The sequence below is a fragment of the Phacochoerus africanus genome, chromosome 7 (assembly GCF_016906955.1).
Source record: "Phacochoerus africanus isolate WHEZ1 chromosome 7, ROS_Pafr_v1, whole genome shotgun sequence".
In the NCBI taxonomy this organism is placed as follows: Eukaryota; Metazoa; Chordata; class Mammalia; order Artiodactyla; family Suidae; genus Phacochoerus; species Phacochoerus africanus.
In genome coordinates this window covers 5331665-5346890 of record NC_062550.1, presented here as the reverse complement: position 1 = coordinate 5346890, position 15226 = coordinate 5331665, and the positions used below count along the sequence as shown (strand labels likewise).

At 51.9% G+C, this 15226-nt stretch overlaps 1 protein-coding gene across 4 annotated transcripts in view; it reads right to left on the bottom strand.

Annotated features, from left to right (window-relative positions):
- EFCAB6 (EF-hand calcium binding domain 6) overlaps positions 1-15226 on the bottom strand; it is a 236080-nt gene that overhangs the window by 18360 nt on the left and 202494 nt on the right. The gene's annotated exons all lie outside the window — the stretch shown is intronic.

Sequence of the window (15226 nt, the reverse complement as noted above, 5' to 3'; positions counted from 1 at the left end):
CTGGGAGGGCAGCGGGCAGGGCCAGGGGCACAGCCCTGACGTGCTTCTACTTGCTGCAATTAGGAAAAGGCCCCTGGAGCTGGACGGTGGTCCCTGCAGCAGCAGGTCAGCTCCCGGAGTGTGAGGCCGGGGTGGGGCCCCAGGTGGGAGGGGAGGCTGGGCTCTGGGAGGAGCCAGGCACGGGTACTGGGTTTCTCCACATCCAAGGCCTTCCGGACTGTGAGCGGTGACAACCGCTCTTTCAAAGCACTGGTGCTTTACCTGGTTACCACGTGGAATCCCCTCCAACCGACGTTAAAACGTGCTCAGCATTCATTTTCAGCACGTCCACAGCAGTACAGTGTGATTTGTCCCCGTCCTCTGGGACAGAGCCTAACGTTACTTGATGACATTGTGTCAAACACAGGCTGTGCCGGGAACACCCTCAAAACCATGCACCACCGCCCACCACACCCCTGACCACCCAGAGGTCGACAGAAGTGTTTAAATATGCAAAGTGAATGAATGCCCTTCTTCTTCCATTCTGGAAAATAAAGGGCCATCACAGGCACCTCATATTCTTTCCAGCAGTTGAAAATGCACCCCTTTTCTCCAAGTACAAGAGCCTTTCTCTAAACATTGCGAGAGGTGTCGGCATTCAGAGAGCAGCGGGACCTTTTCTGGTTGGAGACTCATGACCAGGGCCCATCCTCACACTTGTCACACTTGTGGGCCCCCAGGTGGACATAACTGGAAAGAACGCAGGTGCAGTGCCCTGCATGGGGACCCCGGTCTGAGGCCAGACGCTGCCTCTAACTGGCTGTGCGACGCCATCGGACAGGCACCCACTTCTCCCTCCGTTTCCTCGTCTTTCCCGGAGGAATCAGGGTTCCCCTGAAATGGGGTCTGAGGGCTCTTTGAAAGCGTTAACACACAAGACAAGGTGGAAATACTACTATTTTAACAGCAGATGTGGAAGAGTTCTAACAAAGTAGGATAGGCAATCTTTGATTAATATGCTTTAAACTCCAGAGGAAATTGAATCATTTTCCAGCAAAATAGAAATTACGAAGTTGAACTTGAGTGGTAGGAAAGCCTGAGCAGACTGGTAACCACAAAAGAAATTTTAAAAAGCTGTGAAAAGATCTACCATCTATCAGTAAAAAGGCATCAAGCGTGGATAATTTTTACATTAGTCAAATCATTCCAGAACACCAAAAGGGATATATAATATTCCAGTTCATCACAGAGCACCCTCATACCAAAACATGACGAAGAAAACACTTGAAATGAAAACTATTAGCCAATCTAATTTATAGACATAAATGCAAATATATCAAAAAGTTCTATAAACATTAGGAAGATTTGGTGCCGTATTTTAAAAGGGCAACCCAGGATCAATTAGGGTTTATTTCAAAAATAAGAATCCTTCAAGAATTAGCAAATAATATTCAATTCCTTACATTAGAAAAGGTCACATAAAATGGCAAAAAGGCATTTTACGAAGTTCAACAGCCATTCCTGATAAAATGATATAGAATAGAGCAGAATATATAAAGTAAACAGAAATAAATGAACATCTTAGACCCGAGAGTGAGAAGCAGACCCTGTCTGCAAATGTATCACGCAGGTGAAATATTGAAGTATTGCCATTAAAGTCAGAAACTAGACGGGCACACGCACTGTCAGGTCTACTCACCCCAGTTTTAGAGGTTCCGGCTTTTGAGATAAGACAAGAAGATGAAATAAATAGCATACGTGTTGAAAAACGAGACTTTTTAGTAGTGTATATGATTATAAAACCAGAGTCTCAGGACAGTTAGAAAAGCAGCTGGATTCAAGTAAAAAACACAAAAAGGCAATATTTTTTTTAACAGTAAATGTAACGAGTGATAAGTTGTATTGTGAGAAAAACCCACACTCACGCTAATGACAAGGCTGTTGAATACCTTTGGGTAGATAACATCTGAAAGGCCTAAGACCTGTGCTAAGAAAGCTACACATAATCTATCGAGGTTACCAAAGCAAGATTGGAATAAAAAAGCGACACGTGCTATGTTCCTGGATGTGAAGACTCCATTTCAAAAGACAAAACCTTTCTCAAATTGTAAATAAAATTCTGATGAACAAAATCTCAGTGAATATGGGGAGAATCGTTAGACGTAGGTATTAAAGCTGACAGAGAAAAATAAATATGCGAGAATTGCCGTGAAATTTTTGGAAAAGGCTGGCATGGATGGTTTTGATCCACCAGCTATCAGAACACCACAAACTTGATAAAATCAGAATAATAGAATCAAAATAGTTGGGTCCAGAATATACAAACAAATCAGTGGACACCCTACCGAGACGCTGAAACGAGCGTCTCATTGGTGACTGAGCCCTTACACCACAAAGCTTATTTTTTTTGAAATTTTATTTATTTATTCTTTTTTTTTTCTTTTTAGGGCTGCACCCGTGGCATGTGGAGGTTCCCAGGCTAGGGGGTGGAATCAGAGCCATAGCTGCCAGCCTACACCACAGCTCACGGCAATGCAGGATCCCCGACCCACTGAATGAGGCCGGGGGTCGACCCCGCATCCTCATGGATACTAGTCGGATTCGTGTCCGCTGCACCGCAACGGGAACTCCCACAAAGCCTACTTGTTACATCATGATGAAAGGAGCAAGGAACAGTTGGCTGGCCGATTCCAGGAAAATCTTGGGTGAGAGAGGCCCTGCTAAGCAAAGGAGAACACCCAAGTTTTGTACAGGAAAATTCTTCTCTCTGGAGTCATTAGCTCCAAAACGTGGTCCTCCTGAGGCCCCACAACCACCCACAAATGCCAGGGGCCCCACTCTCAGCGTATACCTGGGAGTGGACTGCTCCACCCTCCCCTGGTCTAAGCCGTCATCATCTCTTACTCCAACAGCTGCCCTGCTTCCCTCCACCCTCAATCTTTTAACAGCGCACACACACACACACACACACACACACACACACACAGTGTTAGCACTTGCTGTCTGGGTGGAGGGGTAAGGGAGGGCAGAGCCATAATCAGAAAGCCATAGTCACCCCCACAAGGATCTCTTTAAAGTGCAAATCAGATCAAGCAAAGCTCCTGGGTGGCTTCCCACGTTGCTCAGAGGAACCAGCAGGGCATCACATTGGCTACCGGCCCACCCACGACACACTTTGACCTCACTCGGTGGCTTTCTTCCTTGTATGCTCTGCTCACAGCCACCAGGCCTCCTGCGGTGCCCCCCCCCCCCCCCACCGCGCACACACACAGAGCAAGCTCGCCCTTGCCCCAGGGCCTTTGCACTCGCTCTCCCCCAACTTCCCACATCCACCCCTTCCCTGCTTGTTTTCCGTCACACCTGTGGCTCTTCGATCCACCTCGTATTTACCCCAATTGTCTTTCTCATTCCAACAGAAGATACATTTCCAGGCAGGGCCTCAATCTTTTGTTCACTATCAAATCCCCGAGTGCTTAGAAGAGGCTGGCACACAGTGGGACTTTGATCTTTGTTTCAGGAAAGGGCGGGCAGGTGAACAGCACCTCCACAGTCAGCCACAGGAATGACTGCCCTGCAGCCACCCAGGATCCTCTGTCAGAAAGCTCCGACCTTGTCGTGATGCAAAAAAATGGAAGTGAAAACAAGACCCCACTTTTTTCTTCTAAGAAACTGGCAAATGTCTCGATTGAGACGGTCGATGCTGAGAAGGTGGAATAAAGTGTCTGAAGCCATAAAAGTGCCCATCCCTTGACTTGGCGCCTGCCCTTTGGAGAGTCTCCTTAAGGAAATAAACAAGGTGAACTCATGGCCTCATTACACTACTACACACAACATTTGTAAACATTAAAAACTTAGCAACACTTCGTAAATGGTCTAAATGATGAGATGGTTAAATGAAATATGATATTTCAGAAGACAGATTACAATGCAAGGTATTTAGGATGTTTTGAGAAGTAGTTTAAGTCTCCGGTAAAACGAGTGCAATGCTCTAAGTGGAAAAGGGCCACAAACAGTCCAAATGCTCACACACAAGGACACACACACATGCACACACGTACACACACATGCACACACGTATATACACGCACTAGTTTGTTTGTTTCTTTGTATTTTAGCTGCAGCCAAAGCATATGGAAGTTCCCGGACTAGGGATTGAATCTGAGCTGCAGCTTCGACCTACGTCCCAGCTGTGGCAACTCAGGATCCTTAACCCACTGTGCCACAGTGGGAACTCCTATTCATACTAGCATGGATGCTTGCTCTCTGCATGAGGAGTGACTTGGGGCAGAAGCAGGGGCTCTGGAGCAGGGATTCTTGCCTCCCCCAGGGTTTGGGGTCCTGAGGTCGGAGGTGTGCGGGCAGGGAGAGCCGGAGGGCCAGCGATGAGGTGGAGAGGCTGCTGGGAGCCCAGCTCCAGGAAACAGCATGGACATGAATCCCTTCCACGGCCCAGCTGTGCAGGGATCAGTGTGACACCTGGGCCACAGCAAATCCCAGGGCCCTGGGGCGGGGGAGGGGGAGAGTGATGCACAGGCGTGCAATCCACGCCCAGAGGATGAATACACAGTACGTACCACGATGACTATACCCAGGCCTGCACAGACACCCCTGGAACGCCAGCCAGGTGCTGGGCTCTTGTCTAGACACTGGGGAGTAACCCTTAAATAGGCTTCCCCGGCGGGGTCTGGCAGGGGAGGGGCCAAGGCTGGTCTCACAGGTGAGCGGAGAGGGTATCGGGCCCTGCGCTCTTGGCACGATCCATGGAAACAGGCTCCCTGAGGAGGAAACCACTGCTCTGGGAGGCGAAGGAGGTTCGGGAGCAAACCCTTGAAAACTGGGGCCAGAGGCGCCGTTCTCCTCACCCAGCGAGCTGGCGGGAAGGTTGGGAGCAGGGCCGGGTTCCACTGCGGTCCCTGCCTGCACGCCTGGCGCTTTTCTCGGGGTCCCCAGAGCCACAGTCCGAGGCCAGGCTGCGGGTGCGGGGGGTGGTGGCGCTGACCATGACTGGTCGCTGCCAGCTCATGATGTTTGCTGGCTGTTTGTAAAGATAATTTCTGCATGTTCACAGCGGAAGAGGTAGAAACTCAACCAGGGCACAAGCTGAAAGCGAAGATCACCAATAGCCCCGCCCCCAGCGGCACCAATAGCCCCGCCCCTCGGGGCGCAAGGATGCCAGCCACTGACCAGAAGGTCCCACTGGCCCCAGAGGACGCAGCTGCATGGCTCCCCACCCTGTGCCACCAGAGAGCCTGCTGGCTCTGGGGGGCATGCCCTCCTGGCTCTTCCATCGAGGACACCCAGCCTCCGGTCTGTTCGGGAACCATCTTCTGGTTCCCGTCCTGCTTCGTGCAGAGCCGCTCAGCCACCGCCAGCCCGGCTCCGGGTGACTGGAGCCGCCAGGGAAGAACAGATGGCTCTTGGTCTGGCGCTTTTGTGTCCCTGGCACGTCTCACGTGATCACTACATCTGAATGGGGAAAAATAGTGCTTTTTCTGTAGCTAGAAGAAATGTTTCTCCTAATCAGAAAAGACACCACTATCTTCAGATGCAAATGTCACTTTCCAAAACTAACTGCGCTTTACATAAAAGGCCCCTCAGGGTAGGAATCACAGCTGCAAGACAGAGAAGGCAGAGGGATGAGGCGGCAGGCACCCACTTCTGTCCGCGCTGCTGTCTGGGACAGGAGCTGCTCCCGTGGCCCTGCAGCTGGCAGATACATGCACGCACGCCTGTTCCAGTGGCTTTTTTGGGTCTTTTTAGGGCCGCACCCGCGGCATATGGAGGTTCCCGGGCTAGGGGTCAACTCAGAGCTGTAGCTGCCAGCCGACACCACAGCCACAGCAACACTAGATCTGAGCCGCGTCTGTGACGGACACCACAGCTCACGGCACCGTCGGATCCTTCACCCACCGAGCGAGGCCAGGGACCAAGCCTGTGTCCTCATGGATTCTAGCTGGGGTTCGTTACTGCGGAGCCACGACGGGAGCTCCTCCAGTGACTTTTTAAATCAATGAAAAATAGTGTCCTCTTAGGCACTAGGGTCTGACCCTATTAGAAGGGAGGAATCTTCTCTCATTGATCCAAGGGTATTCACGGAACCTTGTTTTACCAAACGATTGTCTCTCTCGATGTCCCAGCGGAATACAGACCACTGCACCAAAAAGAACATGCCTGGTCCCCTTTGTGACTACACAACAGTCTTGGCAAAATATATTACAATGTCCCAGAGTTCCCATTGTGGCTCAGTGGGCTGAGGACCTGATGTTGCGCTGAGAGGATGTGGGTTTGAACCCTGACCTCGCTCCGTGGGTTAAGGATCCGGCATTCCCACAAGCTGTGGCGTAGGTCGCAGAAGTGGCTCAGGTCCCACGTTGCTGTGGCCGTGGCGTGGGTCAGCAGCTACAGCTCCCATTTGACCCCTGGCGGGGGGGAACTTCCCCATGCTGCAGGTACAGCCCTAAAAAGAAAAAAGAATGTCCCAATATAGGAATCATCAAAGAGCTGACTAATCACAGTTCACTTTTATGGAATTGAGACCGGTTCCTCAGTCTCACACACAGCCGCGACCTCGAATCCTGTTTAGTAAAAAGCAAGCTTTCCAGTGTGATCCTGTGGTCCCAAACCCCGCCACTGCTTAGAATCATGAACCACGCCCCCCCCGCCACCAACCAGTGGGTGTCACAGGGAGATAGCACAGGTCTGTGCAGAATTCACCCCGCCCCGGCTCCAGGGCTCCCCGCCCCCACAGCCCAGTGCCTTGGACACCACTTTCCACTCCGAGCTGGATCTCCCAGAGCACACAGTGCCAGCTGATGAACTGGAGGAGCCCCACGGGCCCAGGGCTGGTACCACTTGGGTGACTGGCAAACCCTCTTGCATCTGTGGAGCCACCTTGAGAGGAACCCGCTTGGCTCCACTCAGGTCCAAGAAGGGGGGTGAAAGGCACGTGGAGCAGAGATGTCCCAGTCAGGCCACTGGAGCTGGGCCCGCCCAGATCAGCCAGCACACATGCCGGAGCCCAGCAAATGCTTATTGCCCTGGAGGTTCTGTGGTTTGTTACGCAGCAATAGCTGACCCATTCAGGTGTGAATTTCTAACTGGTAAGAAATCAAAGGGGCTGAGCTCAGAGTACAGGAAGGTGGCTTTTTGGCTGTCACTGTTCCTTGACTCTGGGCAACTCTGCAAAGGGACTCGTGACACCCTTCCTGTGGCCTTCAGGGTGACAGTCACCTGGTGGTACAACATGCTTTAGCAAGGTCCATTCCAGCTGCCAGATTAGAAACATGTCTGTATATGAATTTAACTATTACAAGGTTATAATTAGCTAATCAGATTGCATGATTCTTCCACTAAGTTCTGTTCTGAATAGTTAGGAAGACAATTATACATTTCCCCCCCATCATTCCTTACAGGAGGAGAAAAAAATATCCTGAAACTTCATACAGAACACAGCAGGTAGCAAAAACTCCTAATTAGGAACACTCAGTAAAGAATTCCTCCACTTTCTTTTAAAGAACAGTATAATTACTTCTAAGAATTGAAAAATTACTTCATTTGATCAAATATTTTGATTAGCAAAGAAATTAATTGTACTGTATCTTCATTTGTATTTACAGTGAATTAATGAATGCTAAAAATAACAACAGTAGAAAAACTGCCTGTCAAAAAAAAGAGATAAAACATTAAAAAAAATCCAGATGAAAATAAGGTGAAAGCTCTGTGTGCAAACGTGCTGCTACAGACGACTCTCACACGGTCAAGAGATCAACTCTGCAGCTTCCAGAGCCCCACCCCCCCACCCCCAAACACACACACACAGGGCTGAGGGCACATGCTTGTCTATCAGAAGGGCTGGAGATCTTACTGATGCATGAATGAGCATCAGTAACCCAGTATGCTGCTTGCAGGAGTGAGGGAGTGACACCAGAACTGCAGACACAGTCCCAGGCTTCCTGGTGGCATGACCACTGCCTACACTGGGACCTCTGACCAGACAGGGGTCCTTTCCAGGCAAAGAATGAGGGGGAATCTGGAGATTCCAGCTGCTTTCCCTTTGGAACTGAATTAAGGTGTACTAAGACCCAGCACTGAGGGCACTGAGACCCAGCACCGAGGACACTGAGATCCAGTACTGGAGGCACTGAGATCCAGTACTGAGGGCACCAAGACCCAGTACTGAGAGCACAAAGACCCAGTAATGAAGGCACTAAGTTCCAGTAATGAGGGTACTAAGTTCCAGTAATGAGGGCACTAAGTCCCAGTACTGAGGGCACTAAGTCCCAGTACTGAGGGCAGTGAGACCCAGTTCTGGAGACCACTGTTCACTGTGCCTCCTTCATCTATGCACCAGGCTGAGGTGTTCAAGAAGTTTCTCTCAACCCCCCACTGCCCTTTGGGGCAGCCATGGTTCTCCTATTTTTGACAAAGTGAGGCTCAAAGATGAGAGGTCAGGACCCACCCACAGTCCACCCTGGGAGCGGAGGACGGAGCTGGGGATGGTCTGATGCCAGAGCTGGGCTCTTCGCATCCTTCCTGATCCCAGCCACCACCACAGGAACCAGAGCACAGCGCACGTGAGGGGGGCTGCGTCAACTCATAAACACTGACTGAGCTTCTCTTGCCTGCAGGCTCTGACCCAGGCACGGGCAGCAGAGCAAGGAACTGAGTGGTGAACGGTAGAGACCCACCTCTGCCCCGGAGAAGTAGATGTTTGAGTTACCCATGGAGCCAAGCAGGGGAGACCCACCCGCACAGCCCTGCCCCTCGGCCTCCCTCCCAGACCCTCTGTGCCCACCCTCTCCCCCACCTTGACCCAGGCTCCAGCCTTGCCCAAAGCATGGGCCCTCCCCACTGTGGGTCTCTAGTCCTTATGTCCGGGAAGCCCGGCCTCCCAATGTCCAGACATGGTGCCGGCTTATCCGAGAGCCAGATCAGCCACCTCTGCCCCGACACACACACTTAGGTCGTCCCCCGGTTCCCTGGGCTCACAGCTACCATACGGCTCACCATTCCCAAAGGACCCATCCGTCACCTCTGCAAACACCCAATTCACAAAGCCCTTGGCAGCATGAAATTGCCATAAATGGCAGGGACATAGACAAAACATTTAAGCCACCCCTTCGACCCTTTAATGATTCAATAAACTCATGGCTGAAGTCATTTGTGAAACTATTAAAAAAAATTCTTCCACCCAAAGAAATTACACACCATATAATCACATCATTACAAAACATTATACATTAACCACGCACTCACTCAAGAAGGAGAGGATAAAAAAAATAATGCAAGCATTTGGTGTTTGCTACGTTCGGAACCATACAAAGCTCCTCAACTCACTTAATCCGAGTAACACCCCTGTGGAACCAACACTCAGACGGGTCTCGCTGACAGGAGGCGGAGAGCAGGGGGCCTGGTGCTGGTAGAACCCTAATCCCGGCTCTGGCACTTTTAGCTGCGTGACCTGGAAAGGATGCTGTCCCGTCTCTGTTCCTCAGTTTCCTCACCCGTAAAATACAGACAGATGTGGCCGCACTGGGATGCTGGTCTCTGACTGCAGGTGACCAGAAGACGACAGTGATAGGCCAGGCACGATCGCTAGGTCAGTGGGGTGCTTCTTCCTCTTAAGCTCTCCTCATGGACTCTTCAAATGCAGGCCTCAGCAAAAGCCAAGAGGTGGAACTTCCTGGTTCCTTCACGAATGATCGGAGCCACTTCTGCTGGAGCAATCGCCAGCCCAAGGGGAACTGGGAGGCTGCTGACCTGTCCTCCCACCAGCCTGGGCACCAGGGCTGGCCCAGGGCCTGGCACACATGTCACTCACATTTGCTGAATGTGGGAAGTCATATGGGGATCTGAACACAGGCAGCTCATCTCCGAGCTGGACGCGTAGGTGTGGGGTCCCCCCCCTGAGCTGGACACAGAGGTGTATGGTGATAATGAAGGTACTGGTGCCATCTGGAGCCCGGATTTGCTCTTTGAGGCTTGTTCGGGGCGATGACTTCTTGGACCGACTCCTGGCTACTTGGTCTGGTCATGACCTTGTAGAATCAATGGTACAGCTCAACGCGGGCACCTCGTTGATCCAAACATTGCAACTGAATTTGACTAGAGATGAGACGGTTGTGGCTCTGGAGGGGCCGAGTGAGCAGAGGTCTGCCTGGATGGGCCGTGCCACGGTCCTCTTGTTTTGAACTTATGGAGAGCATCCCACTGAGGGCAGGATCCAGAAAGAAGGCCAGTCCACACTCAAGGAGAATGCTTGCAACAGTGTTTAGAGAGCGGCAGGTGGAGTCTCGGAGCCGCCGTGCCGCCTCCCTAGAGAAGGGCTGAGGGCCTGGCCCCGGCCCCGTTCAGAGCAGAGACACGGGGTAACACTGCCCCTGCCCTCCGGGATCAAGGAACATCTAGAGGAGAGAAAATTCACTGGCTCAAATTTTCTTTACTAATTTCCAGCGGTTGCTACTCTGTTGGAAATTCAGTTGGGATAAGCCTTCTTCGAAACCTCATGGATTCACGACCACCTCATCTTCTCCCTGAAACAGTGGTGCCTGAAAAGGGGTCTCGGACGGAGAAGGGGCCAGTGTGACCACCCTCCACAGGGGTGGGGGGAAGCAAGGCTGGTGCGGCCCCCTTGCATTTCTGCAAGAGGCACGGAGACCAGGCCCCGCTTCCTCTGGCGGCGGAGCCCTGTCCGGCTTTAGGCACAGCCCCGTCTGGAGCCACAAGGCAGCAGGCACCCGGTCCCTCGGCCGTCCGCCCCACTGGGGAAGGCAGGGGGCTTCCACTCCTTCTGCCCGGAGGCTCCAGATCCAGGCGGGGCCTTGGAGGCAGGGGCGCTTCAGGGCACTCGGACTTGGGGGGACTGCTGTAACCTTGCAAGGGTGATGGTGCGTCAGGCTGGTGGGCGGCCAGGGAACTTGAGCGGTTGTGCCCCTCACTGGTCCTTTGTGCGATGATGTTATTTTCACTCTGCCGCTGCCACGCGAGGAGGGCCGACGGTTTCCCTTTTCCTTTAGCTTAGGCACCACCGCAGCAGCCCCTCACCCTGGGCTGTCACCAAGGCCACCCCACGTGTCCCAGTGCCCCCCCCCAATAGGCCATATCCTCAACCGCCTCCAGGACAATGGGTAGTAAACACGAGGCTGGCAAGTGGAAAGCGAATGACATTTAGGGGAAACGTTCAAAAATCACCAAAATTCTATCAAGGGGACTTAGCATTTCTTGCCATCAGGGGCGAGAGGGAATGACAGTAGTGACCTATCTTAACAATTTCCTTAATTTATTCCCAATAATCTTCGGGCCTCTTCCTGAAAGGAAGTGTCCTCATTCTTTATACCATTCATTAAACTGACATGGACGCCATTATAATTTACAATAAAAAGAAAGATAAATTGAAGCCACACTGTTGGCAACTAATATAAATAAGACGTTCATAAAAGAGGACAAACATTTTGATGCGCCTTAGGTTTCCTCTTTGGTTGCAAACTACCGTCTTAAATTCTCTCTTGGAAAAAACAAACCACCTTCAAGTTATTTAGCGTCTCGCTGGGTGACGGTAAAGGCAACACATCATACCCACAAGGTAAGCACAGATCTCACTGGCTCTCTGCTAGCGAGGATGTGACAAAATAATTACTCTGCACTGAATGAGGATGTATTTTATTTAAAAATTCCATTATTTCCATGGTAATAAAGTAGAAGGATTTCGTATGGGTTTCTACTGTGTCTTTTAAAAATTCTTTCGGCTCTGAGCATTATTTTTACATTCACAGAAGATACTGAAACGGCACTTTAAGACTTAAAAGAAAATGTTAAACAGGAATGAGTTCTAAGAACAAGGGGATACTCCACATTTTCCACAGGGCGTTTTGAATGCAAAATGTTTTTCCCAGACGTGAAAAAGCGGCATTTGCCGAGGGCAGAAATTCCGAGAAGGTTTTCGCCCAGTTGGTGGGCATCCCATCACGTGACGGCGGTGTCCGTGCGCGCGTCCAGGGCTTGTCCTGTTTTGTTCTTTTCCACTCTTCAACCAAGCCCCTAGGTAGCATTTCAGCTTCAACGAAACTGTGCCTCTTCTCTTCTGCCAGGCAGGCTGGAGTTTCTCATCTTGGCCCAGACGCGATGCCCCCAGCGGCATGAAGCATGTTCGTGGGTCCTGTCTGCAGACCCTGAAGATGCCTTGTCATCGGCAGCTCACGGGCCTCCGGGCAGCTCAGTGTCACAAGGGAGACGTGAGGCCCATGCACTGAGCCTGTGCTGGGCAGTGACCTGCCCTGGTCCCTGACCCCGACCTTGACGTCAGTGGTGTTTAATGGGGCAGCAGAAGGGACCAAGCCACACTCCAGGGTCCAGAAGTAATGCGGCATTTGTTCTGAAGGGAGCTGATTTTCACCTGCCCTGGGTGACCTCGCACAAGACACGGATCAGCACGAGTGTTTGAAGGCAGATGTAGCCGTGACCCCGTCTAAGGAGTGGGTCGTCAGCAGGTGAAACATCCTCACCTTACACCACGGAGCGCTTTCATCCTACTCGAGGCCTTATAAGACGTGTCGGCTACCCTCCAGCTGTCCCTTTTCCAAGAAGGGATTCGGGCTGGCTGGGGATTATTCACGGAGAACTTCCTTTGCAAGGAGAGGTACCCACTGCCTTAATTACATTTTGGTAATCTCCTTTTAATTACTTGCCGCCAAGCTTCCCCCGGAGGGAAGGACGGCTGGTGTCGTGTTTAATGAGCTTGAGGATGATGCACTAAGTATGCCTCCTGTTTGTCACCTCTTTTCCTTCTACTAAGAACAGCATGCCAGGATTACACTTCCAGAATCAGCACCAGGTACACAGCCACGCCCTCCAACACAGCCACGCCCCCCCAAGCTAGGAACCATCCCCAGGTACACAGCCATGCGCCCCCACAAGCCTGGGTACCATCCCAGCCGCCCTGGCGAAAAGCTAACCCACGTCTCTGCTCCGAAGTCTCAGCGCGTCTCCTTTGCTCAGAGGAAGGGACCTGAACTCTGGAGTAAGGGAGGCAGACCCCGGGGGTCTGTTCCTGCCACCTCCCCCATCAGCAAACAGGACAACAGAAAACCCCACCCCCAGCCCCAACAGCCCGGTCCAGCCCTTCAGCCCTTCAGCCAACTTGCTCCTGCTCCCTCCTGTCTGGAAACATATTCCTCACTGTCACTCATGGTGCAATTAACCCTGAAACCTCCTCTAAAGGACAATCAGCAAAGTGCTTTCGGAGGCAAAGGACACAGGAAGGCAAAATCAAGTCGAATGAACACCAGGAAGCCAGGGGCAGCGTCTGAAGGCCCTCGACCTGGGAACCCAAGAGTCGGTGCACCATGAGCAAGGACAGTCGTGAGCTGAAGCTGGGGCCCCGCCTCCTCCACCTGCAGGCTCCATGACCTTCGGACAGAGCCCGCGAGGATGCAGGGTGGTCAGTGGGCTCCTCCAGTGGAAGCTGATGGAAGGGTCTGCGTGGGTATTTATAGATACTTGATAAGGACATGCTATAGGGGTAACAACACGGAAAACTGGAAGCCACCTAAGGTCCAATGACAGGGCATCAGCTAAGTCAGTGAAGCTGACCTCTGGCCCAGGACACTGTCCCCCAGCTCCCTTCCCCATTCAAAGCCCCAAAGCCTGGGCTACCCCTGACTCTCTTTCATGTCACACTTTCCAAAGGTGGCCAGGACGGAGCCACGCCCCCAGCACCCCTCCCCAGGGGTGGGCAGTCCTCCCTCCTGGCCCTTGGCCCCCCGGCATCCATAGTGACTTCTCTAAAATGCAGCCCTTCACGCTGCTCCTCTCCACAAACCTTCCCTGGGTCTCTGTGTTACTTGGGGGGGGGGGTGGCCCCTCGCCGCTGCCCCCCCCCCCGAGAGCAGCTCCCCTCCCGCTCCTTCCCTCCTGGCAGCAGCACCTTGGGCCAGGGAGGCTCCCTCCTCCCTGTCTTTGTACCGGCTGTGCCCCAGATGCCTCCTCCCCTGAGGTCACTCTGCTCACTCCTCCCTCTCCTCTGGGACTCAGCTCCCGGTGTCCCCTTCTCATCCAGGTCCTTCTGTCCCACTTTATTTTACCCCACAGCACATACTGGAAGCTGACATCTGATAGACAGCCTCGTGTCTCACCATCTCCCTTGCCGGAATGCAGGCCCGAGGTTCATCTGACTCCAGGGCTCTGCTTGGGGCTGGTGCACAGCAGGTGCCGGAAACGCGCGGTTGACTGGGGAGAGTGAATATGGGATGGCACACAGCCAACGAAAGCCAGCCTGTAGAGACGAATTGCTGACATGGAGACGCCCGCGATGTCACAGTGGGTGAACAGGCTGCTCCAGGAGGGACCCGCAGAGGCCGCAGGGCAGGAGCAGGGCAGCGGGGGTGGGGAAGCCCCGTGGTCTCCCAGCAGCAAGCCGGGAGCGGTTTCCTTATTTAAGATCTGGAGCGCAGGCAGTGCTGACTGCAGGGCAGATGGCTGGAGAAGCAATAGGAAATGACCCCGGTTGCTTTGGAGAAGCAGGACTGGGGTACATAGTTCATCAAATGAGCTCTGCTGTTAAATCTTCTGCAATAATTCAATTTTATTTTTATATGGACATGTTACTTTGATACAAATAATAACAGTTTTGTTTTGTTTTGTTCTGGTTTGGTTTTTTGGCTTTTTAGGGCCGAATTTGCGGTGTATGCAAATTCCCAGGCTAGGGGTCGAATTGGAGCTATAGCTGCCGGCCTACGTCACAGCCACAGCAACACCAGATCTGAGCTGCATCTGCAACCTACACCACAGTTCAAGGCAACGCCGGATCCTTAACCCACTGAGCGAGGCCAGGGATCAAACCCTCACCTACATGGATACTAGTCAGGCTTGTTATTGCTGAGCCACAACAGGAACTTCCTAACAAGGGGTTTTTTAAGAGTTGAGAAAATTCCCAAAGACCCCTAAATTCAGCAGCAAAGTTAAGCTCTTCGTCCTTGACCCATCCCCAAAGGACAGGTGTATAGAAAATAGGGTTGGAAGTAAACGCACCAAAATATCAATGCTGTTTGTCCCTAGGAGGGACTAGACTGCTTTCCTTCAGAATGATTGGTATATTCCAAACCAAAAATCCACAACGGATACACAAGCAAATAAGAAAAATCAACTCAAATACACCGCTAGTCATCAAACCACAAGAGGAGAGAACAAGAAGGGAAGAAAAAAGAGCAACAAGAACAAATCCAAAACAGTTAGTAAAATGGCACTAGTAAAA